The sequence below is a fragment of the Antedon bifida genome, chromosome 5 (assembly GCF_963402885.1).
Source record: "Antedon bifida chromosome 5, ecAntBifi1.1, whole genome shotgun sequence".
Classification (NCBI taxonomy): Eukaryota; Metazoa; Echinodermata; class Crinoidea; order Comatulida; family Antedonidae; genus Antedon; species Antedon bifida.
In genome coordinates, this window is record NC_136230.1 from 17594701 (window position 1) to 17619957 (window position 25257).

The 25257-nt window shown below is 34.3% G+C and overlaps 12 non-coding genes and 1 pseudogene across 12 annotated transcripts; all 13 read left to right on the forward strand.

Annotated features, from left to right (window-relative positions):
- Positions 1-1156: 1156 nt before the first annotated feature.
- LOC144843857 (U1 spliceosomal RNA) lies at positions 1157-1323 on the forward strand. Its single transcript, XR_013612296.1, has one exon. It is a non-coding gene; the product is annotated as a U1 spliceosomal RNA (small nuclear RNA).
- Positions 1324-2987: 1664 nt separating this feature from the next.
- On the forward strand, positions 2988-3167 carry LOC144843944 (U1 spliceosomal RNA; annotated as a pseudogene).
- Positions 3168-4827: 1660 nt separating this feature from the next.
- Positions 4828-4994, forward strand: LOC144843858 (U1 spliceosomal RNA). Its single transcript, XR_013612297.1, has one exon. It is a non-coding gene; the product is annotated as a U1 spliceosomal RNA (small nuclear RNA).
- A 1664-nt stretch (positions 4995-6658) lies between these two features.
- LOC144843859 (U1 spliceosomal RNA) lies at positions 6659-6825 on the forward strand. The gene has a single exon (XR_013612298.1). It is a non-coding gene; the product is annotated as a U1 spliceosomal RNA (small nuclear RNA).
- Positions 6826-8489: 1664 nt separating this feature from the next.
- Positions 8490-8656, forward strand: LOC144843942 (U1 spliceosomal RNA). Its single transcript, XR_013612375.1, has one exon. It is a non-coding gene; the product is annotated as a U1 spliceosomal RNA (small nuclear RNA).
- Positions 8657-10316: 1660 nt separating this feature from the next.
- LOC144843860 (U1 spliceosomal RNA) lies at positions 10317-10483 on the forward strand. Its single transcript, XR_013612299.1, has one exon. It is a non-coding gene; the product is annotated as a U1 spliceosomal RNA (small nuclear RNA).
- Positions 10484-12147: 1664 nt separating this feature from the next.
- Positions 12148-12314, forward strand: LOC144843861 (U1 spliceosomal RNA). Its single transcript, XR_013612300.1, has one exon. It is a non-coding gene; the product is annotated as a U1 spliceosomal RNA (small nuclear RNA).
- A 1664-nt stretch (positions 12315-13978) lies between these two features.
- Positions 13979-14145, forward strand: LOC144843862 (U1 spliceosomal RNA). The gene has a single exon (XR_013612301.1). It is a non-coding gene; the product is annotated as a U1 spliceosomal RNA (small nuclear RNA).
- A 2638-nt stretch (positions 14146-16783) lies between these two features.
- On the forward strand, positions 16784-16950 carry LOC144843863 (U1 spliceosomal RNA). The gene has a single exon (XR_013612302.1). It is a non-coding gene; the product is annotated as a U1 spliceosomal RNA (small nuclear RNA).
- A 1664-nt stretch (positions 16951-18614) lies between these two features.
- Positions 18615-18781, forward strand: LOC144843943 (U1 spliceosomal RNA). The gene has a single exon (XR_013612376.1). It is a non-coding gene; the product is annotated as a U1 spliceosomal RNA (small nuclear RNA).
- A 1664-nt stretch (positions 18782-20445) lies between these two features.
- On the forward strand, positions 20446-20612 carry LOC144843864 (U1 spliceosomal RNA). The gene has a single exon (XR_013612303.1). It is a non-coding gene; the product is annotated as a U1 spliceosomal RNA (small nuclear RNA).
- A 1398-nt stretch (positions 20613-22010) lies between these two features.
- LOC144843865 (U1 spliceosomal RNA) lies at positions 22011-22177 on the forward strand. Its single transcript, XR_013612304.1, has one exon. It is a non-coding gene; the product is annotated as a U1 spliceosomal RNA (small nuclear RNA).
- Positions 22178-23823: 1646 nt separating this feature from the next.
- On the forward strand, positions 23824-23990 carry LOC144843866 (U1 spliceosomal RNA). The gene has a single exon (XR_013612305.1). It is a non-coding gene; the product is annotated as a U1 spliceosomal RNA (small nuclear RNA).
- The last annotated feature ends 1267 nt before the right edge of the window (positions 23991-25257 follow it).

Consider the following 25257-nt stretch of genomic DNA (forward strand, 5'->3'; position numbering starts at 1 on the left):
ATTCAAGTGGTTTATGGATTGGAGATCTAGCTCCATCGGTGCATTGCGTGATATCGTATACAGGTATGCCACCCACTCGTTGTAAGTGTTGGATGTTACGTGGTACTTCGTTCCATTCACTATAATGATATATGGCAGATAGTATTGCCAACCGTCTGTCAATCGATACCTATAACAAGAAAACAAACTTATTTATTAATAATGATGATCATGTAAATAAATAATAAGGATGATAATCAATGGTATTTCTGTTAAAATTACAAATGTAGGGAGCATTATTAAGTAAAATGACAAAGTACTGTAACCGAATAAGTACTGTAAGTAAGTTGCAGGCAGTGAGTTTTATTTAAGAAAAGGTTATTACAAATAATGCGTTACCTGTAAAGGCCAACATAGTTATTGCAATGAATAAGTTGGTTTAATAATGTAAATCACATACCTGTGTCTGTCAACCTTTTCGATATACGGAGATTCACTGAAGATCTGACGAACGCATTCTCTGACATTCCTCATGTTATACTTCTCCGGACAAATTGTATCAATAATATGCAGCACGTTTAGAGAACCGCTGGTAGTATCTGTACAACGGAGAAGAGCCGCCACAACAAGTTCTTGAAATGATAGAGGCATCATCAATGTATCGGTGAGATCGGAGAACATCATGCAAGACATATTTAGGTTACTCGTAGTTCGGATAATAGTCGAATGGTAGCTTTTCAGATAATTCAGTTGACTTTAATAGTTGAATGCCGTAGAAATCAAAGGCACACCATTTTAAAAATGTCTTTGTTGGTTAGATATTAATGAAAGAACAAGAAAAACACAATAGAAACAATGGCTGCGTTGAGTAACGCGGGCGCAATCGCAACAATAAACAATTTTAAAACAATAGAAACGGTAAAGCAAAGAAAGCGGATGACACTTTAATGATTTGTCGGTATGAAATTAAAACTTCCAATACTATTAAAAACAACTAGCATTTAAATTTAGTTGATATGAAAATATGTTTGAGAATAGACTACAGTTACTGTAAGTTACAGAAGATTATATTACCATTTACATTATGACACTGTAACTGAATATAAATACCAGAATGACACTTGTACAACAATACCAAGCCAATATCTCAGCTAAGAACGTGGTATGGCGTTTAAGCATACTTACCTGGCACAGGAGCGACTTTGATCAGGAAGGAATGTCCTCCCAAGATGAGGCCTCGGCATTGCACACACGGCTGCGGTTGACCCTTGCGATTCCCCCAAACGTGGGGAACTCGGGTGTATAATTTATGGTAGCGGGGGACTGCGTTCGCGCTAACCCCCAATTCGACATTAATATTAGATAGCCTATGCAGTTCACGATAATCGTTAGGTTAATTAAGAACACTTGATATATAACTATTTATGGTTACATTATCTGTTAAGAAACTTTGTTGGTTTGTAACTATATCTATTTTTCCTTTACAACTGTTGGTATAGAATATTAACATGCATTGAACGCTTCATGATTATTTCGAAGAATAATATCAATTATAGGCTCAAACTCTAGATTAAACAACATAAAGTAGTCTATTATAGAACTTATACTTATTTAAATACTTTTATTACTTTCTGTTAAACGATAATTATATTTCATTTACAATATGTATTAAATGCTATTTAATTATAGATATTTTATTTATTTACATGTCATATTGTTCTTGTCGAAGAAGTTTGGCGATAGAAAACCTTTGACATTTTACACTCAATGATGAAGACGTAGTATGTACACCGTTTAATTGTTCTGTTTCAGTTTGTAAGCAATGTTGTTTTTCGCCATTTCTATCGCTGCAATTCAAGTGGTTTATGGATTGGAAATCTAGCTCCATCGGTGCATTGCGTGATATCGTATACAGGTATGCCACCCACTCGTTGTAAGTGTTGGATGTTACGTGGTACTTCGTTCCATTCACTATAATGATATATGGCAGATAGTATTGCCAACCGTCTGTCAATCGATACCTATAACAAGAAAACAAACTTATTTATTAATAATGATGATCATGTAAATAAATAATAAGGATGATAATCAATGGTATTTCTGTTAAAATTACAAATGTAGGGAGCATTATTAAGTAAAATGACAAAGTACTGTAACCGAATAAGTACTGTAAGTAAGTTGCAGGCAGTGAGTTTTATTTAAGAAAAGGTTATTACAAATAATGCGTTACCTGTAAAGGCCAACATAGTTATTGCAATGAATAAGTTGGTTTAATAATGTAAATCACATACCTGTGTCTGTCAACCTTTTCGATATACGGTGATTCACTGAAGATCTGACGAACGCATTCTCTGACATTCCTCATGTTATACTTCTCCGGACAAATTGTATCAATAATATGCAGCACGTTTAGAGAACCGCTGGTAGTATCTGTACAACGGAGAAGAGCCGCCACAACAAGTTCTTGAAATGATAGAGGCATCATCAATGTATCGGTGAGATCGGACAACATCATGCAAGACATATTTAGGTTACTCGTAGTTCGGATAATAGTCGAATGGTAGCTTTTCAGATAATTCAGTTGACTTTAATAGTTGAATGCCGTAGAAATCAAAGGCACACCATTTTAAAAATGTCTTTGTTGGTTAGATATTAATGAAAGAACAAGAAAAACACAATAGAAACAATGGCTGCGTTGAGTAACGCGGGCGCAATCGCAACAATAAACAATTTTAAAACAATAGAAACGGTAAAGCAAAGAAAGCGGATGACACTTTAATGATTTGTCGGTATGAAATTAAAACTTCCAATACTATTACAAACAACTAGCATTTAAATTTAGTTGATATGAAAATATGTTTGAGAATAGACTACAGTTACTGTAAGTTACAGAAGATTATATTACCATTTACATTATGACACTGTAACTGAATATAAATACCAGAATGACACTTGTACAACAATACCAAGCCAATATCTCAGCTAAGAACGTGGTATGGCGTTTAAGCATACTTACCTGGCACAGGAGCGACTTTGATCAGGAAGGAATGTCCTCCCAAAATGAGGCCTCGGCATTGCACACACGGCTGCGGTTGACCCTTGCGGTTGACCCTTGCGATTCCCCCAAACGTGGGGAACTCGGGTGTATAATTTATGGTAGCGGGGGACTGCGTTCGCGCTAACCCCCAATTCGACATTAATATTAGATAGCCTATGCAGTTCACGATAATCGTTAGGTTAATTAAGAACACTTGATATATAACTATTTATGGTTACATTATCTGTTAAGAAACTTTGTTGGTTTGTAACTATATTTTTCCTTTACCACTGTTGGTATAGAATATTAACATGCATTGAACGCTTCATGATTATTTCGAAGAATAATATCAATTATAGGCTCAAACTCTAGATTAAACAACATAAAGTAGTCTATTATAGAACTTATACTTATTTAAATACTTTTATTACTTTCTGTTAAACGATAATTATATTTCATTTACAATATGTATTAAATGCTATTTAATTATAGATATTTTATTTATTTACATGTCATATTGTTCTTGTCGAAGAAGTTTGGCGATAGAAAACCTTTGACATTTTACACTCAATGATGAAGACGTAGTATGTACACCGTTTAATTGTTCTGTTTCAGTTTGTAAGCAATGTTGTTTTTCGCCATTTCTATCGCTGCAATTCAAGTGGTTTATGGATTGGAAATCTAGCTCCATCGGTGCATTGCGTGATATCGTATACAGGTATGCCACCCACTCGTTGTAAGTGTTGGATGTTACGTGGTACTTCGTTCCATTCACTATAATGATATATGGCAGATAGTATTGCCAACCGTCTGTCAATCGATACCTATAACAAGAAAACAAACTTATTTATTAATAATGATGATCATGTAAATAAATAATAAGGATGATAATCAATGGTATTTCTGTTAAAATTACAAATGTAGGGAGCATTATTAAGTAAAATGACAAAGTACTGTAACCGAATAAGTACTGTAAGTAAGTTGCAGGCAGTGAGTTTTATTTAAGAAAAGGTTATTACAAATAATGCGTTACCTGTAAAGGCCAACATAGTTATTGCAATGAATAAGTTGGTTTAATAATGTAAATCACATACCTGTGTCTGTCAACCTTTTCGATATACGGAGATTCACTGAAGATCTGACGAACGCATTCTCTGACATTCCTCATGTTATACTTCTCCGGACAAATTGTATCAATAATATGCAGCACGTTTAGAGAACCGCTGGTAGTATCTGGACAACGGAGAAGAGCCGCCACAACAAGTTCTTGAAATGATAGAGGCATCATCAATGTATCGGTGAGATCGGAGAACATCATGCAAGACATATTTAGGTTACTCGTAGTTCGGATAATAGTCGAATGGTAGCTTTTCAGATAATTCAGTTGACTTTAATAGTTGAATGCCGTAGAAATCAAAGGCACACCATTTTAAAAATGTCTTTGTTGGTTAGATATTAATGAAAGAACAAGAAAAACACAATAGAAACAATGGCTGCGTTGAGTAACGCGGGCGCAATCGCAACAATAAACAATTTTAAAACAATAGAAACGGTAAAGCAAAGAAAGCGGATGACACTTTAATGATTTGTCGGTATGAAATTAAAACTTCCAATACTATTACAAACAACTAGCATTTAAATTTAGTTGATATGAAAATTTGTTTGAGAATAGACTACAGTTACTGTAAGTTACAGAAGATTATATTACCATTTACATTATGACACTGTAACTGAATATAAATACCAGAATGACACTTGTACAACAATACCAAGCCAATATCTCAGCTAAGAACGTGGTATGGCGTTTAAGCATACTTACCTGGCACAGGAGCGACTTTGATCAGGAAGGAATGTCCTCCCAAGATGAGGCCTCGGCATTGCACACACGGCTGCGGTTGACCCTTGCGATTCCCCCAAACGTGGGGAACTCGGGTGTATAATTTATGGTAGCGGGGGACTGCGTTCGCGCTAACCCCCAATTCGACATTAATATTAGATAGCCTATGCAGTTCACGATAATCGTTAGGTTAATTAAGAACACTTGATATATAACTATTTATGGTTACATTATCTGTTAAGAAACTTTGTTGGTTTGTAACTATATTTATTTTTCCTTTACAACTTTTGGTATAGAATATTAACATGCATTGAACGCTTCATGATTATTTCGAAGAATAATATCAATTATAGGCTCAAACTCTAGATTAAACAACATAAAGTAGTCTATTATAGAACTTATACTTATTTAAATACTTTTATTACTTTCTGTTAAACGATAATTATATTTCATTTACAATATGTATTAAATGCTATTTAATTATAGATATTTTATTTATTTACATGTCATATTGTTCTTGTCGAAGAAGTTTGGCGATAGAAAACCTTTGACATTTTACACTCAATGATGAAGACGTAGTATGTACACCGTTTAATTGTTCTGTTTCAGTTTGTAAGCAATGTTGTTTTTCGCCATTTCTATCGCTGCAATTCAAGTGGTTTATGGATTGGAGATCTAGCTCCATCGGTGCATTGCGTGATATCGTATACAGGTATGCCACCCACTCGTTGTAAGTGTTGGATGTTACGTGGTACTTCGTTCCATTCACTATAATGATATATGGCAGATAGTATTGCCAACCGTCTGTCAATCGATACCTATAACAAGAAAACAAACTTATTTATTAATAATGATGATCATGTAAATAAATAATAAGGATGATAATCAATGGTATTTCTGTTAAAATTACAAATGTAGGGAGCATTATTAAGTAAAATGACAAAGTACTGTAACCGAATAAGTACTGTAAGTAAGTTGCAGGCAGTGAGTTTTATTTAAGAAAAGGTTATTACAAATAATGCGTTACCTGTAAAGGCCAACATAGTTATTGCAATGAATAAGTTGGTTTAATAATGTAAATCACATACCTGTGTCTGTCAACCTTTTCGATATACGGAGATTCACTGAAGATCTGACGAACGCATTCTCTGACATTCCTCATGTTATACTTCTCCGGACAAATTGTATCAATAATATGCAGCACGTTTAGAGAACCGCTGGTAGTATCTGGACAACGGAGAAGAGCCGCCACAACAAGTTCTTGAAATGATAGAGGCATCATCAATGTATCGGTGAGATCGGAGAACATCATGCAAGACATATTTAGGTTACTCGTAGTTCGGATAATAGTCGAATGGTAGCTTTTCAGATAATTCAGTTGACTTTAATAGTTGAATGCCGTAGAAATCAAAGGCACACCATTTTAAAAATGTCTTTGTTGGTTAGATATTAATGAAAGAACAAGAAAAACACAATAGAAACAATGGCTGCGTTGAGTAACGCGGGCGCAATCGCAACAATAAACAATTTTAAAACAATAGAAACGGTAAAGCAAAGAAAGCGGATGACACTTTAATGATTTGTCGGTATGAAATTAAAACTTCCAATACTATTACAAACAACTAGCATTTAAATTTAGTTGATATGAAAATATGTTTGAGAATAGACTACAGTTACTGTAAGTTACAGAAGATTATATTACCATTTACATTATGACACTGTAACTGAATATAAATACCAGAATGACACTTGTACAACAATACCAAGCCAATATCTCAGCTAAGAACGTGGTATGGCGTTTAAGCATACTTACCTGGCACAGGAGCGACTTTGATCAGGAAGGAATGTCCTCCCAAGATGAGGCCTCGGCATTGCACACACGGCTGCGGTTGACCCTTGCGATTCCCCCAAACGTGGGGAACTCGGGTGTATAATTTATGGTAGCGGGGGACTGCGTTCGCGCTAACCCCCAATTCGACATTAATATTAGATAGCCTATGCAGTTCACGATAATCGTTAGGTTAATTAAGAACACTTGATATATAACTATTTATGGTTACATTATCTGTTAAGAAACTTTGTTGGTTTGTAACTATATTTATTTTTCCTTTACAACTTTTGGTATAGAATATTAACATGCATTGAACGCTTCATGATTATTTCGAAGAATAATATCAATTATAGGCTCAAACTCTAGATTAAACAACATAAAGTAGTCTATTATAGAACTTATACTTATTTAAATACTTTTATTACTTTCTGTTAAACGATAATTATATTTCATTTACAATATGTATTAAATGCTATTTAATTATAGATTTTTTATTTATTTACATGTCATATTGTTCTTGTCGAAGAAGTTTGGCGATAGAAAACCTTTGACATTTTACACTCAATGATGAAGACGTAGTATGTACACCGTTTAATTGTTCTGTTTCAGTTTGTAAGCAATGTTGTTTTTCGCCATTTCTATCGCTGCAATTCAAGTGGTTTATGGATTGGAGATCTAGCTCCATCGGTGCATTGCGTGATATCGTATACAGGTATGCCACCCACTCGTTGTAAGTGTTGGATGTTACGTGGTACTTCGTTCCATTCACTATAATGATATATGGCAGATAGTATTGCCAACCGTCTGTCAATCGATACCTATAACAAGAAAACAAACTTATTTATTAATAATGATGATCATGTAAATAAATAATAAGGATGATAATCAATGGTATTTCTGTTAAAATTACAAATGTAGGGAGCATTATTAAGTAAAATGACAAAGTACTGTAACCGAATAAGTACTGTAAGTAAGTTGCAGGCAGTGAGTTTTATTTAAGAAAAGGTTATTACAAATAATGCGTTACCTGTAAAGGCCAACATAGTTATTGCAATGAATAAGTTGGTTTAATAATGTAAATCACATACCTGTGTCTGTCAAACTTTTCGATATACGGTGATTCACTGAAGATCTGACGAACGCATTCTCTGACATTCCTCATGTTATACTTCTCCGGACAAATTGTATCAATAATATGCAGCACGTTTAGAGAACCGCTGGTAGTATCTGTACAACGGAGAAGAGCCGCCACAACAAGTTCTTGAAATGATAGAGGCATCATCAATGTATCGGTGAGATCGGACAACATCATGCAAGACATATTTAGGTTACTCGTAGTTCGGATAATAGTCGAATGGTAGCTTTTCAGATAATTCAGTTGACTTTAATAGTTGAATGCCGTAGAAATCAAAGGCACACCATTTTAAAAATGTCTTTGTTGGTTAGATATTAATGAAAGAACAAGAAAAACACAATAGAAACAATGGCTGCGTTGAGTAACGCGGGCGCAATCGCAACAATAAACAATTTTAAAACAATAGAAACGGTAAAGCAAAGAAAGCGGATGACACTTTAATGATTTGTCGGTATGAAATTAAAACTTCCAATACTATTACAAACAACTAGCATTTAAATTTAGTTGATATGAAAATATGTTTGAGAATAGACTACAGTTACTGTAAGTTACAGAAGATTATATTACCATTTACATTATGACACTGTAACTGAATATAAATACCAGAATGACACTTGTACAACAATACCAAGCCAATATCTCAGCTAAGAACGTGGTATGGCGTTTAAGCATACTTACCTGGCACAGGAGCGACTTTGATCAGGAAGGAATGTCCTCCCAAAATGAGGCCTCGGCATTGCACACACGGCTGCGGTTGACCCTTGCGATTCCCCCAAACGTGGGGAACTCGGGTGTATAATTTATGGTAGCGGGGGACTGCGTTCGCGCTAACCCCCAATTCGACATTAATATTAGATAGCCTATGCAGTTCACGATAATCGTTAGGTTAATTAAGAACACTTGATATATAACTATTTATGGTTACATTATCTGTTAAGAAACTTTGTTGGTTTGTAACTATATTTTTCCTTTACCACTGTTGGTATAGAATATTAACATGCATTGAACGCTTCATGATTATTTCGAAGAATAATATCAATTATAGGCTCAAACTCTAGATTAAACAACATAAAGTAGTCTATTATAGAACTTATACTTATTTAAATACTTTTATTACTTTCTGTTAAACGATAATTATATTTCATTTACAATATGTATTAAATGCTATTTAATTATAGATATTTTATTTATTTACATGTCATATTGTTCTTGTCGAAGAAGTTTGGCGATAGAAAACCTTTGACATTTTACACTCAATGATGAAGACGTAGTATGTACACCGTTTAATTGTTCTGTTTCAGTTTGTAAGCAATGTTGTTTTTCGCCATTTCTATCGCTGCAATTCAAGTGGTTTATGGATTGGAAATCTAGCTCCATCGGTGCATTGCGTGATATCGTATACAGGTATGCCACCCACTCGTTGTAAGTGTTGGATGTTACGTGGTACTTCGTTCCATTCACTATAATGATATATGGCAGATAGTATTGCCAACCGTCTGTCAATCGATACCTATAACAAGAAAACAAACTTATTTATTAATAATGATGATCATGTAAATAAATAATAAGGATGATAATCAATGGTATTTCTGTTAAAATTACAAATGTAGGGAGCATTATTAAGTAAAATGACAAAGTACTGTAACCGAATAAGTACTGTAAGTAAGTTGCAGGCAGTGAGTTTTATTTAAGAAAAGGTTATTACAAATAATGCGTTACCTGTAAAGGCCAACATAGTTATTGCAATGAATAAGTTGGTTTAATAATGTAAATCACATACCTGTGTCTGTCAACCTTTTCGATATACGGAGATTCACTGAAGATCTGACGAACGCATTCTCTGACATTCCTCATGTTATACTTCTCCGGACAAATTGTATCAATAATATGCAGCACGTTTAGAGAACCGCTGGTAGTATCTGGACAACGGAGAAGAGCCGCCACAACAAGTTCTTGAAATGATAGAGGCATCATCAATGTATCGGTGAGATCGGAGAACATCATGCAAGACATATTTAGGTTACTCGTAGTTCGGATAATAGTCGAATGGTAGCTTTTCAGATAATTCAGTTGACTTTAATAGTTGAATGCCGTAGAAATCAAAGGCACACCATTTTAAAAATGTCTTTGTTGGTTAGATATTAATGAAAGAACAAGAAAAACACAATAGAAACAATGGCTGCGTTGAGTAACGCGGGCGCAATCGCAACAATAAACAATTTTAAAACAATAGAAACGGTAAAGCAAAGAAAGCGGATGACACTTTAATGATTTGTCGGTATGAAATTAAAACTTCCAATACTATTACAAACAACTAGCATTTAAATTTAGTTGATATGAAAATATGTTTGAGAATAGACTACAGTTACTGTAAGTTACAGAAGATTATATTACCATTTACATTATGACACTGTAACTGAATATAAATACCAGAATGACACTCGTACAACAATACCAAGCCACTATCTCAGCTAAGAACGTGGTATGGCGTTTAAGCATACTTACCTGGCACAGGAGCGACTTTGATCAGGAAGGAATGTCCTCCCAAGATGAGGCCTCGGCATTGCACACACGGCTGCGGTTGACCCTTGCGATTCCCCCAAACGTGGGGAACTCGGGTGTATAATTTATGGTAGCGGGGGACTGCGTTCGCGCTAACCCCCAATTCGACATTAATATTAGATAGCCTATGCAGTTCACGATAATCGTTAGGTTAATTAAGAACACTTGATATATAACTATTTATGGTTACATTATCTGTTAAGAAACTTTGTTGGTTTGTAACTATATTTATTTTTCCTTTACAACTTTTGGTATAGAATATTAACATGCATTGAACGCTTCATGATTATTTCGAAGAATAATATCAATTATAGGCTCAAACTCTAGATTAAACAACATAAAGTAGTCTATTATAGAACTTATACTTATTTAAATACTTTTATTACTTTCTGTTAAACGATAATTATATTTCATTTACAATATGTATTAAATGCTATTTAATTATAGATATTTTATTTATTTACATGTCATATTGTTCTTGTCGAAGAAGTTTGGCGATAGAAAACCTTTGACATTTTACACTCAATGATGAAGACGTAGTATGTACACCGTTTAATTGTTCTGTTTCAGTTTGTAAGCAATGTTGTTTTTCGCCATTTCTATCGCTGCAATTCAAGTGGTTTATGGATTGGAGATCTAGCTCCATCGGTGCATTGCGTGATATCGTATACAGGTATGCCACCCACTCGTTGTAAGTGTTGGATGTTACGTGGTACTTCGTTCCATTCACTATAATGATATATGGCAGATAGTATTGCCAACCGTCTGTCAATCGATACCTATAACAAGAAAACAAACTTATTTATTAATAATGATGATCATGTAAATAAATAATAAGGATGATAATCAATGGTATTTCTGTTAAAATTACAAATGTAGGGAGCATTATTAAGTAAAATGACAAAGTACTGTAACCGAATAAGTACTGTAAGTAAGTTGCAGGCAGTGAGTTTTATTTAAGAAAAGGTTATTACAAATAATGCGTTACCTGTAAAGGCCAACATAGTTATTGCAATGAATAAGTTGGTTTAATAATGTAAATCACATACCTGTGTCTGTCAACCTTTTCGATATACGGAGATTCACTGAAGATCTGACGAACGCATTCTCTGACATTCCTCATGTTATACTTCTCCGGACAAATTGTATCAATAATATGCAGCACGTTTAGAGAACCGCTGGTAGTAGCTGGACAACGGAGAAGAGCCGCCACAACAAGTTCTTGAAATGATAGAGGCATCATCAATGTATCGGTGAGATCGGAGAACATCATGCAAGACATATTTAGGTTACTCGTAGTTCGGATAATAGTCGAATGGTAGCTTTTCAGATAATTCAGTTGACTTTAATAGTTGAATGCCGTAAAAATCAAAGGCACACCATTTTAAAAATGTCTTTGTTGGTTAGATATTAATGAAAGAACAAGAAAAACACAATAGAAACAATGGCTGCGTTGAGTAACGCGGGCGCAATCGCAACAATAAACAATTTTAAAACAATAGAAACGGTAAAGCAAAGAAAGCGGATGACACTTTAATGATTTGTCGGTATGAAATTAAAACTTCCAATACTATTACAAACAACTAGCATTTAAATTTAGTTGATATGAAAATATGTTTGAGAATAGACTACAGTTACTGTAAGTTACAGAAGATTATATTACCATTTACATTATGACACTGTAACTGAATATAAATACCAGAATGACACTTGTACAACAATACCAAGCCAATATCTCAGCTAAGAACGTGGTATGGCGTTTAAGCATACTTACCTGGCACAGGAGCGACTTTGATCAGGAAGGAATGTCCTCCCAAGATGAGGCCTCGGCATTGCACACACGGCTGCGGTTGACCCTTGCGATTCCCCCAAACGTGGGGAACTCGGGTGTATAATTTATGGTAGCGGGGGACTGCGTTCGCGCTAACCCCCAATTCGACATTAATATTAGATAGCCTATGCAGTTCACGATAATCGTTAGGTTAATTAAGAACACTTGATATATAACTATTTATGGTTACATTATCTGTTAAGAAACTTTGTTGGTTTGTAACTATATTTATTTTTCCTTTACAACTGTTGGTATAGAATATTAACATGCATTGAACGCTTCATGATTATTTCGAAGAATAATATCAATTATAGGCTCAAACTCTAGATTAAACAACATAAAGTAGTCTATTATAGAACTTATACTTATTTAAATACTTTTATTACTTTCTGTTAAACGATAATTATATTTCATTTACAATATGTATTAAATGCTATTTAATTATAGATATTTTATTTATTTACATGTCATATTGTTCTTGTCGAAGAAGTTTGGCGATAGAAAACCTTTGACATTTTACACTCAATGATGAAGACGTAGTATGTACACCGTTTAATTGTTCTGTTTCAGTTTGTAAGCAATGTTGTTTTTCGCCATTTCTATCGCTGCAATTCAAGTGGTTTATGGATTGGAGATCTAGCTCCATCGGTGCATTGCGTGATATCGTATACAGGTATGCCACCCACTCGTTGTAAGTGTTGGATGTTACGTGGTACTTCGTTCCATTCACTATAATGATATATGGCAGATAGTATTGCCAACCGTCTGTCAATCGATACCTATAACAAGAAAACAAACTTATTTATTAATAATGATGATCATGTAAATAAATAATAAGGATGATAATCAATGGTATTTCTGTTAAAATTACAAATGTAGGGAGCATTATTAAGTAAAATGACAAAGTACTGTAACCGAATAAGTACTGTAAGTAAGTTGCAGGCAGTGAGTTTTATTTAAGAAAAGGTTATTACAAATAATGCGTTACCTGTAAAGGCCAACATAGTTATTGCAATGAATAAGTTGGTTTAATAATGTAAATCACATACCTGTGTCTGTCAACCTTTTCGATATACGGAGATTCACTGAAGATCTGACGAACGCATTCTCTGACATTCCTCATGTTATACTTCTCCGGACAAATTGTATCAATAATATGCAGCACGTTTAGAGAACCGCTGGTAGTATCTGGACAACGGAGAAGAGCCGCCACAACAAGTTCTTGAAATGATAGAGGCATCATCAATGTATCGGTGAGATCGGAGAACATCATGCAAGACATATTTAGGTTACTCGTAGTTCGGATAATAGTCGAATGGTAGCTTTTCAGATAATTCAGTTGACTTTAATAGTTGAATGCCGTAAAAATCAAAGGCACACCATTTTAAAAATGTCTTTGTTGGTTAGATATTAATGAAAGAACAAGAAAAACACAATAGAAACAATGGCTGCGTTGAGTAACGCGGGCGCAATCGCAACAATAAACAATTTTAAAACAATAGAAACGGTAAAGCAAAGAAAGCGGATGACACTTTAATGATTTGTCGGTATGAAATTAAAACTTCCAATACTATTACAAACAACTAGCATTTAAATTTAGTTGATATGAAAATATGTTTGAGAATAGACTACAGTTACTGTAAGTTACAGAAGATTATATTACCATTTACATTATGACACTGTAACTGAATATAAATACCAGAATGACACTTGTACAACAATACCAAGCCAATATCTCAGCTAAGAACGTGGTATGGCGTTTAAGCATACTTACCTGGCACAGGAGCGACTTTGATCAGGAAGGAATGTCCTCCCAAGATGAGGCCTCGGCATTGCACACACGGCTGCGGTTGACCCTTGCGATTCCCCCAAACGTGGGGAACTCGGGTGTATAATTTATGGTAGCGGGGGACTGCGTTCGCGCTAACCCCCAATTCGACATTAATATTAGATAGCCTATGCAGTTCACGATAATCGTTAGGTTAATTAAGAACACTTGATATATAACTATTTATGGTTACATTATCTGTTAAGAAACTTTGTTGGTTTGTAACTATATTTATTTTTCCTTTACAACTGTTGGTATAGAATATTAACATGCATTGAACGCTTCATGATTATTTCGAAGAATAATATCAATTATAGGCTCAAACTCTAGATTAAACAACATAAAGTAGTCTATTATAGAACTTATACTTATTTAAATACTTTTATTACTTTCTGTTAAACGATAATTATATTTCATTTACAATATGTATTAAATGCTATTTAATTATAGATATTTTATTTATTTACATGTCATATTGTTCTTGTCGAAGAAGTTTGGCGATAGAAAACCTTTGACATTTTACACTCAATGATGAAGACGTAGTATGTACACCGTTTAATTGTTCTGTTTCAGTTTGTAAGCAATGTTGTTTTTCGCCATTTCTATCGCTGCAATTCAAGTGGTTTATGGATTGGAGATCTAGCTCCATCGGTGCATTGCGTGATATCGTATACAGGTATGCCACCCACTCGTTGTAAGTGTTGGATGTTACGTGGTACTTCGTTCCATTCACTATAATGATATATGGCAGATAGTATTGCCAACCGTCTGTCAATCGATACCTATAACAAGAAAACAAACTTATTTATTAATAATGATGATCATGTAAATAAATAATAAGGATGATAATCAATGGTATTTCTGTTAAAATTACAAATGTAGGGAGCATTATTAAGTAAAATGACAAAGTACTGTAACCGAATAAGTACTGTAAGTAAGTTGCAGGCAGTGAGTTTTATTTAAGAAAAGGTTATTACAAATAATGCGTTACCTGTAAAGGCCAACATAGTTATTGCAATGAATAAGTTGGTTTAATAATGTAAATCACATACCTGTGTCTGTCAACCTTTTCGATATACGGTGATTCACTGAAGATCTGACGAACGCATTCTCTGACATTCCTCATGTTATACTTCTCCGGACAAATTGTATCAATAATATGCAGCACGTTTAGAGAACCGCTGGTAGTATCTGTACAACGGAGAAGAGCCGCCACAACAAGTTCTTGAAATGATAGAGGCATCATCAATGTATCGGTGAGATCGGACAACATCATGCAAGACATATTTAGGTTACTCGTAGTTCGGATAATAGTCGAATGGTAGCTTTTCAGATAATTCAGTTGACTTTAATAGTTGAATGCCGTAGAAATCAAAGGCACACCATTTTAAAAATGTCTTTGTTGGTTAGATATTAATGAAAGAACAAGAAAAACACAATAGAAACAATGGCTGCGTTGAGTAACGCGGGCGCAATCGCAACAATAAACAATTTTAAAACAATAGAAACGGTAAAGCAAAGAAAGCGGATGACACTTTAATGATTTGTCGGTATGAAATTAAAACTTCCAATACTATTACAAACAACTAGCATTTAAATTTAGTTGATATGAAAATATGTTTGAGAATAGACTACAGTTATCGTATACAGGTATGCCACCCACTCGTTGTAAGTGTTGGATGTTACGTGGTACTTCGTTCCATTCACTATAATGATATATGGCAGATAGTATTGCCAACCGTCTGTCAATCGATACCTATAACAAGAAAACAAACTTATTTATTAATAATGATGATCATGTAAATAAATAATAAGGATGATAATCAATGGTATTTCTGTTAAAATTACAAATGTAGGGAGCATTATTAAGTAAAATGACAAAGTACTGTAACCGAATAAGTACTGTAAGTAAGTTGCAGGCAGTGAGTTTTATTTAAGAAAAGGTTATTACAAATAATGCGTTACCTGTAAAGGCCAACATAGTTATTGCAATGAATAAGTTGGTTTAATAATGTAAATCACATACCTGTGTCTGTCAACCTTTTCGATATACGGAGATTCACTGAAGATCTGACGAACGCATTCTCTGACATTCCTCATGTTATACTTCTCCGGACAAATTGTATCAATAATATGCAGCACGTTTAGAGAACCGCTGGTAGTATCTGGACAACGGAGAAGAGCCGCCACAACAAGTTCTTGAAATGATAGAGGCATCATCAATGTATCGGTGAGATCGGAGAACATCATGCAAGACATATTTAGGTTACTCGTAGTTCGGATAATAGTCGAATGGTAGCTTTTCAGATAATTCAGTTGACTTTAATAGTTGAATGCCGTAGAAATCAAAGGCACACCATTTTAAAAATGTCTTTGTTGGTTAGATATTAATGAAAGAACAAGAAAAACACAATAGAAACAATGGCTGCGTTGAGTAACGCGGGCGCAATCGCAACAATAAACAATTTTAAAACAATAGAAACGGTAAAGCAAAGAAAGCGGATGACACTTTAATGATTTGTCGGTATGAAATTAAAACTTCCAATACTATTACAAACAACTAGCATTTAAATTTAGTTGATATGAAAATATGTTTGAGAATAGACTACAGTTACTGTAAGTTACAGAAGATTATATTACCATTTACATTATGACACTGTAACTGAATATAAATACCAGAATGACACTTGTACAACAATACCAAGCCAATATCTCAGCTAAGAACGTGGTATGGCGTTTAAGCATACTTACCTGGCACAGGAGCGACTTTGATCAGGAAGGAATGTCCTCCCAAGATGAGGCCTCGGCATTGCACACACGGCTGCGGTTGACCCTTGCGATTCCCCCAAACGTGGGGAACTCGGGTGTATAATTTATGGTAGCGGGGGACTGCGTTCGCGCTAACCCCCAATTCGACATTAATATTAGATAGCCTATGCAGTTCACGATAATCGTTAGGTTAATTAAGAACACTTGATATATAACTATTTATGGTTACATTATCTGTTAAGAAACTTTGTTGGTTTGTAACTATATTTATTTTTCCTTTACAACTGTTGGTATAGAATATTAACATGCATTGAACGCTTCATGATTATTTCGAAGAATAATATCAATTATAGGCTCAAACTCTAGATTAAACAACATAAAGTAGTCTATTATAGAACTTATACTTATTTAAATACTTTTATTACTTTCTGTTAAACGATAATTATATTTCATTTACAATATGTATTAAATGCTATTTAATTATAGATATTTTATTTATTTACATGTCATATTGTTCTTGTCGAAGAAGTTTGGCGATAGAAAACCTTTGACATTTTACACTCAATGATGAAGACGTAGTATGTACACCGTTTAATTGTTCTGTTTCAGTTTGTAAGCAATGTTGTTTTTCGCCATTTCTATCGCTGCAATTCAAGTGGTTTATGGATTGGAAATCTAGCTCCATCGGTGCATTGCGTGATATCGTATACAGGTATGCCACCCACTCGTTGTAAGTGTTGGATGTTACGTGGTACTTCGTTCCATTCACTATAATGATATATGGCAGATAGTATTGCCAACCGTCTGTCAATCGATACCTATAACAAGAAAACAAACTTATTTATTAATAATGATGATCATGTAAATAAATAATAAGGATGATAATCAATGGTATTTCTGTTAAAATTACAAATGTAGGGAGCATTATTAAGTAAAATGACAAAGTACTGTAACCGAATAAGTACTGTAAGTAAGTTGCAGGCAGTGAGTTTTATTTAAGAAAAGGTTATTACAAATAATGCGTTACCTGTAAAGGCCAACATAGTTATTGCAATGAATAAGTTGGTTTAATAATGTAAATCACATACCTGTGTCTGTCAAACTTTTCGATATACGGTGATTCACTGAAGATCTGACGAACGCATTCTCTGACATTCCTCATGTTATACTTCTCCGGACAAATTGTATCAATAATATGCAGCACGTTTAGAGAACCGCTGGTAGTATCTGTACAACGGAGAAGAGCCGCCACAACAAGTTCTTGAAATGATAGAGGCATCATCAATGTATCGGTGAGATCGGACAACATCATGCAAGACATATTTAGGTTACTCGTAGTTCGGATAATAGTCGAATGGTAGCTTTTCAGATAATTCAGTTGACTTTAATAGTTGAATGCCGTAGAAATCAAAGGCACACCATTTTAAAAATGTCTTTGTTGGTTAGATATTAATGAAAGAACAAGAAAAACACAATAGAAACAATGGCTGCGTTGAGTAACGCGGGCGCAATCGCAACAATAAACAATTTTAAAACAATAGAAACGGTAAAGCAAAGAAAGCGGATGACACTTTAATGATTTGTCGGTATGAAATTAAAACTTCCAATACTATTACAAACAACTAGCATTTAAATTTAGTTGATATGAAAATATGTTTGAGAATAGACTACAGTTACTGTAAGTTACAGAAGATTATATTACCATTTACATTATGACACTGTAACTGAATATAAATACCAGAATGACACTTGTACAACAATACCAAGCCAATATCTCAGCTAAGAACGTGGTATGGCGTTTAAGCATACTTACCTGGCACAGGAGCGACTTTGATCAGGAAGGAATGTCCTCCCAAAATGAGGCCTCGGCATTGCACACACGGCTGCGGTTGACCCTTGCGATTCCCCCAAACGTGGGGAACTCGGGTGTATAATTTATGGTAGCGGGGGACTGCGTTCGCGCTAACCCCCAATTCGACATTAATATTAGATAGCCTATGCAGTTCACGATAATCGTTAGGTTAATTAAGAACACTTGATATATAACTATTTATGGTTACATTATCTGTTAAGAAACTTTGTTGGTTTGTAACTATATTTATTTTTCCTTTACCACTGTTGGTATAGAATATTAACATGCATTGAACGCTTCATGATTATTTCGAAGAATAATATCAATTATAGGCTCAAACTCTAGATTAAACAACATAAAGTAGTCTATTATAGAACTTATACTTATTTAAATACTTTTATTACTTTCTGTTAAACGATAATTATATTTCATTTACAATATGTATTAAATGCTATTTAATTATAGATATTTTATTTATTTACATGTCATATTGTTCTTGTCGAAGAAGTTTGGCGATAGAAAACCTTTGACATTTTACACTCAATGATGAAGACGTAGTATGTACACCGTTTAATTGTTCTGTTTCAGTTTGTAAGCAATGTTGTTTTTCGCCATTTCTATCGCTGCAATTCAAGTGGTTTATGGATTGGAAATCTAGCTCCATCGGTGCATTGCGTGATATCGTATACAGGTATGCCACCCACTCGTTGTAAGTGTTGGATGTTACGTGGTACTTCGTTCCATTCACTATAATGATATATGGCAGATAGTATTGCCAACCGTCTGTCAATCGATACCTATAACAAGAAAACAAACTTATTTATTAATAATGATGATCATGTAAATAAATAATAAGGATGATAATCAATGGTATTTCTGTTAAAATTACAAATGTAGGGAGCATTATTAAGTAAAATGACAAAGTACTGTAACCGAATAAGTACTGTAAGTAAGTTGCAGGCAGTGAGTTTTATTTAAGAAAAGGTTATTACAAATAATGCGTTACCTGTAAAGGCCAACATAGTTATTGCAATGAATAAGTTGGTTTAATAATGTAAATCACATACCTGTGTCTGTCAACCTTTTCGATATACGGAGATTCACTGAAGATCTGACGAACGCATTCTCTGACATTCCTCATGTTATACTTCTCCGGACAAATTGTATCAATAATATGCAGCACGTTTAGAGAACCGCTGGTAGTATCTGGACAACGGAGAAGAGCCGCCACAACAAGTTCTTGAAATGATAGAGGCATCATCAATGTATCGGTGAGATCGGAGAACATCATGCAAGACATATTTAGGTTACTCGTAGTTCGGATAATAGTCGAATGGTAGCTTTTCAGATAATTCAGTTGACTTTAATAGTTGAATGCCGTAGAAATCAAAGGCACACCATTTTAAAAATGTCTTTGTTGGTTAGATATTAATGAAAGAACAAGAAAAACACAATAGAAACAATGGCTGCGTTGAGTAACGCGGGCGCAATCGCAACAATAAACAATTTTAAAACAATAGAAACGGTAAAGCAAAGAAAGCGGATGACACTTTAATGATTTGTCGGTATGAAATTAAAACTTCCAATACTATTACAAACAACTAGCATTTAAATTTAGTTGATATGAAAATATGTTTGAGAATAGACTACAGTTACTGTAAGTTACAGAAGATTATATTACCATTTACATTATGACACTGTAACTGAATATAAATACCAGAATGACACTTGTACAACAATACTAAGCCAATATCTCAGCTAAGAACGTGGTATGGCGTTTAAGCATACTTACCTGGCACAGGAGCGACTTTGATCAGGAAGGAATGTCCTCCCAAGATGAGGCCTCGGCATTGCACACACGGCTGCGGTTGACCCTTGCGATTCCCCCAAACGTGGGGAACTCGGGTGTATAATTTATGGTAGCGGGGGACTGCGTTCGCGCTAACCCCCAATTCGACATTAATATTAGATAGCCTATGCAGTTCACGATAATCGTTAGGTTAATTAAGAACACTTGATATATAACTATTTATGGTTACATTATCTGTTAAGAAACTTTGTTGGTTTGTAACTATATTTATTTTTCCTTTACAACTGTTGGTATAGAATATTAACATGCATTGAACGCTTCATGATTATTTCGAAGAATAATATCAATTATAGGCTCAAACTCTAGATTAAACAACATAAAGTAGTCTATTATAGAACTTATACTTATTTAAATACTTTTATTACTTTCTGTTAAACGATAATTATATTTCATTTACAATATGTATTAAATGCTATTTAATTATAGATATTTTATTTATTTACATGTCATATTGTTCTTGTCGAAGAAGTTTGGCGATAGAAAACCTTTGACATTTTACACTCAATGATGAAGACGTAGTATGTACACCGTTTAATTGTTCTGTTTCAGTTTGTAAGCAATGTTGTTTTTCGCCATTTCTATCGCTGCAATTCAAGTGGTTTATGGATTGGAAATCTAGCTCCATCGGTGCATTGCGTGATATCGTATACAGGTATGCCACCCACTCGTTGTAAGTGTTGGATGTTACGTGGTACTTCGTTCCATTCACTATAATGATATATGGCAGATAGTATTGCCAACCGTCTGTCAATCGATACCTATAACAAGAAAACAAACTTATTTATTAATAATGATGATCATGTAAATAAATAATAAGGATGATAATCAATGGTATTTCTGTTAAAATTACAAATGTAGGGAGCATTATTAAGTAAAATGACAAAGTACTGTAACCGAATAAGTACTGTAAGTAAGTTGCAGGCAGTGAGTTTTATTTAAGAAAAGGTTATTACAAATAATGCGTTACCTGTAAAGGCCAACATAGTTATTGCAATGAATAAGTTGGTTTAATAATGTAAATCACATACCTGTGTCTGTCAACCTTTTCGATATACGGAGATTCACTGAAGATCTGACGAACGCATTCTCTGACATTCCTCATGTTATACTTCTCCGGACAAATTGTATCAATAATATGCAGCACGTTTAGAGAACCGCTGGTAGTATCTGGACAACGGAGAAGAGCCGCCACAATAAACAATTTTAAAACAATAGAAACGGTAAAGCAAAGAAAGCGGATGACACTTTAATGATTTGTCGGTATGAAATTAAAACTTCCAATACTATTACAAACAACTAGCATTTAAATTTAGTTGATATGAAAATATGTTTGAGAATAGACTACAGTTACTGTAAGTTACAGAAGATTATATTACCATTTACATTATGACACTGTAACTGAATATAAATACCAGAATGACACTTGTACAACAATACCAAGCCAATATCTCAGCTAAGAACGTGGTATGGCGTTTAAGCATACTTACCTGGCACAGGAGCGACTTTGATCAGGAAGGAATGTCCTCCCAAGATGAGGCCTCGGCATTGCACACACGGCTGCGGTTGACCCTTGCGATTCCCCCAAACGTGGGGAACTCGGGTGTATAATTTATGGTAGCGGGGGACTGCGTTCGCGCTAACCCCCAATTCGACATTAATATTAGATAGCCTATGCAGTTCACGATAATCGTTAGGTTAATTAAGAACACTTGATATATAACTATTTATGGTTACATTATCTGTTAAGAAACTTTGTTGGTTTGTAACTATATTTATTTTTCCTTTACAACTGTTGGTATAGAATATTAACATGCATTGAACGCTTCATGATTATTTCGAAGAATAATATCAATTATAGGCTCAAACTCTAGATTAAACAACATAAAGTAGTCTATTATAGAACTTATACTTATTTAAATACTTTTATTATTATATTTCATTTACAATATGTATTAAATGCTATTTAATTATAGATATTTTATTTATTTACATGTCATATTGTTCTTGTCGAAGAAGTTTGGCGATAGAAAACCTTTGACATTTTACACTCAATGATGAAGACGTAGTATGTACACCGTTTAATTGTTCTGTTTCAGTTTGTAAGCAATGTTGTTTTTCGCCATTTCTATCGCTGCAATTCAAGTGGTTTATGGATTGGAGATCTAGCTCCATCGGTGCATTGCGTGATATCGTATACAGGTATGCCACCCACTCGTTGTAAGTGTTGGATGTTACGTGGTACTTCGTTCCATTCACTATAATGATATATGGCAGATAGTATTGCCAACCGTCTGTCAATCGATACCTATAACAAGAAAACAAACTTATTTATTAATAATGATGATCATGTAAATAAATAATAAGGATGATAATCAATGGTATTTCTGTTAAAATTACAAATGTAGGGAGCATTATTAAGTAAAATGACAAAGTACTGTAACCGAATAAGTACTGTAAGTAAGTTGCAGGCAGTGAGTTTTATTTAAGAAAAGGTTATTACAAATAATGCGTTACCTGTAAAGGCCAACATAGTTATTGCAATGAATAAGTTGGTTTAATAATGTAAATCACATACCTGTGTCTGTCAACCTTTTCGATATACGGAGATTCACTGAAGATCTGACGAACGCATTCTCTGACATTCCTCATGTTATACTTCTCCGGACAAATTGTATCAATAATATGCAGCACGTTTAGAGAACCGCTGGTAGTATCTGGACAACGGAGAAGAGCCGCCACAACAAGTTCTTGAAATGATAGAGGCATCATCAATGTATCGGTGAGATCGGAGAACATCATGCAAGACATATTTAGGTTACTCGTAGTTCGGATAATAGTCGAATGGTAGCTTTTCAGATAATTCAGTTGACTTTAATAGTTGAATGCCGTAGAAATCAAAGGCACACCATTTTAAAAATGTCTTTGTTGGTTAGATATTAATGAAAGAACAAGAAAAACACAATAGAAACAATGGCTGCGTTGAGTAACGCGGGCGCAATCGCAACAATAAACAATTTTAAAACAATAGAAACGGTAAAGCAAAGAAAGCGGATGACACTTTAATGATTTGTCGGTATGAAATTAAAACTTCCAATACTATTACAAACAACTAGCATTTAAATTTAGTTGATATGAAAATATGTTTGAGAATAGACTACAGTTACTGTAAGTTACAGAAGATTATATTACCATTTACATTATGACACTGTAACTGAATATAAATACCAGAATGACACTTGTACAACAATACCAAGCCAATATCTCAGCTAAGAACGTGGTATGGCGTTTAAGCATACTTACCTGGCACAGGAGCGACTTTGATCAGGAAGGAATGTCCTCCCAAGATGAGGCCTCGGCATTGCACACACGGCTGCGGTTGACCCTTGCGATTCCCCCAAACGTGGGGAACTCGGGTGTATAATTTATGGTAGCGGGGGACTGCGTTCGCGCTAACCCCCAATTCGACATTAATATTAGATAGCCTATGCAGTTCACGATAATCGTTAGGTTAATTAAGAACACTTGATATATAACTATTTATGGTTACATTATCTGTTAAGAAACTTTGTTGGTTTGTAACTATATTTATTTTTCCTTTACAACTTTTGGTATAGAATATTAACATGCATTGAACGCTTCATGATTATTTCGAAGAATAATATCAATTATAGGCTCAAACTCTAGATTAAACAACATAAAGTAGTCTATTATAGAACTTATACTTATTTAAATACTTTTATTACTTTCTGTTAAACGATAATTATATTTCATTTACAATATGTATTAAATGCTATTTAATTATAGATATTTTATTTATTTACATGTCATATTGTTCTTGTCGAAGAAGTTTGGCGATAGAAAACCTTTGACATTTTACACTCAATGATGAAGACGTAGTATGTACACCGTTTAATTGTTCTGTTTCAGTTTGTAAGCAATGTTGTTTTTCGCCATTTCTATCGCTGCAATTCAAGTGGTTTATGGATTGGAGATCTAGCTCCATCGGTGCATTGCGTGATATCGTATACAGGTATGCCACCCACTCGTTGTAAGTGTTGGATGTTACGTGGTACTTCGTTCCATTCACTATAATGATATATGGCAGATAGTATTGCCAACCGTCTGTCAATCGATACCTATAACAAGAAAACAAACTTATTTATTAATAATGATGATCATGTAAATAAATAATAAGGATGATAATCAATGGTATTTCTGTTAAAATTACAAATGTAGGGAGCATTATTAAGTAAAATGACAAAGTACTGTAACCGAATAAGTACTGTAAGTAAGTTGCAGGCAGTGAGTTTTATTTAAGAAAAGGTTATTACAAATAATGCGTTACCTGTAAAGGCCAACATAGTTATTGCAATGAATAAGTTGGTTAATAATGTAAATCACATACCTGTGTCTGTCAACCTTTTCGATATACGGTGATTCACTGAAGATCTGACGAACGCATTCTCTGACATTCCTCATGTTATACTTCTCCGGACAAATTGTATCAATAATATGCAGCACGTTTAGAGAACCGCTGGTAGTATCTGGACAACGGAGAAGAGCCGCCACAACAAGTTCTTGAAATGATAGAGGCATCATCAATGTATCGGTGAGATCGGAGAACATCATGCAAGACATATTTAGGTTACTCGTAGTTCGGATAATAGTCGAATGGTAGCTTTTCAGATAATTCAGTTGACTTTAATAGTTGAATGCCGTAGAAATC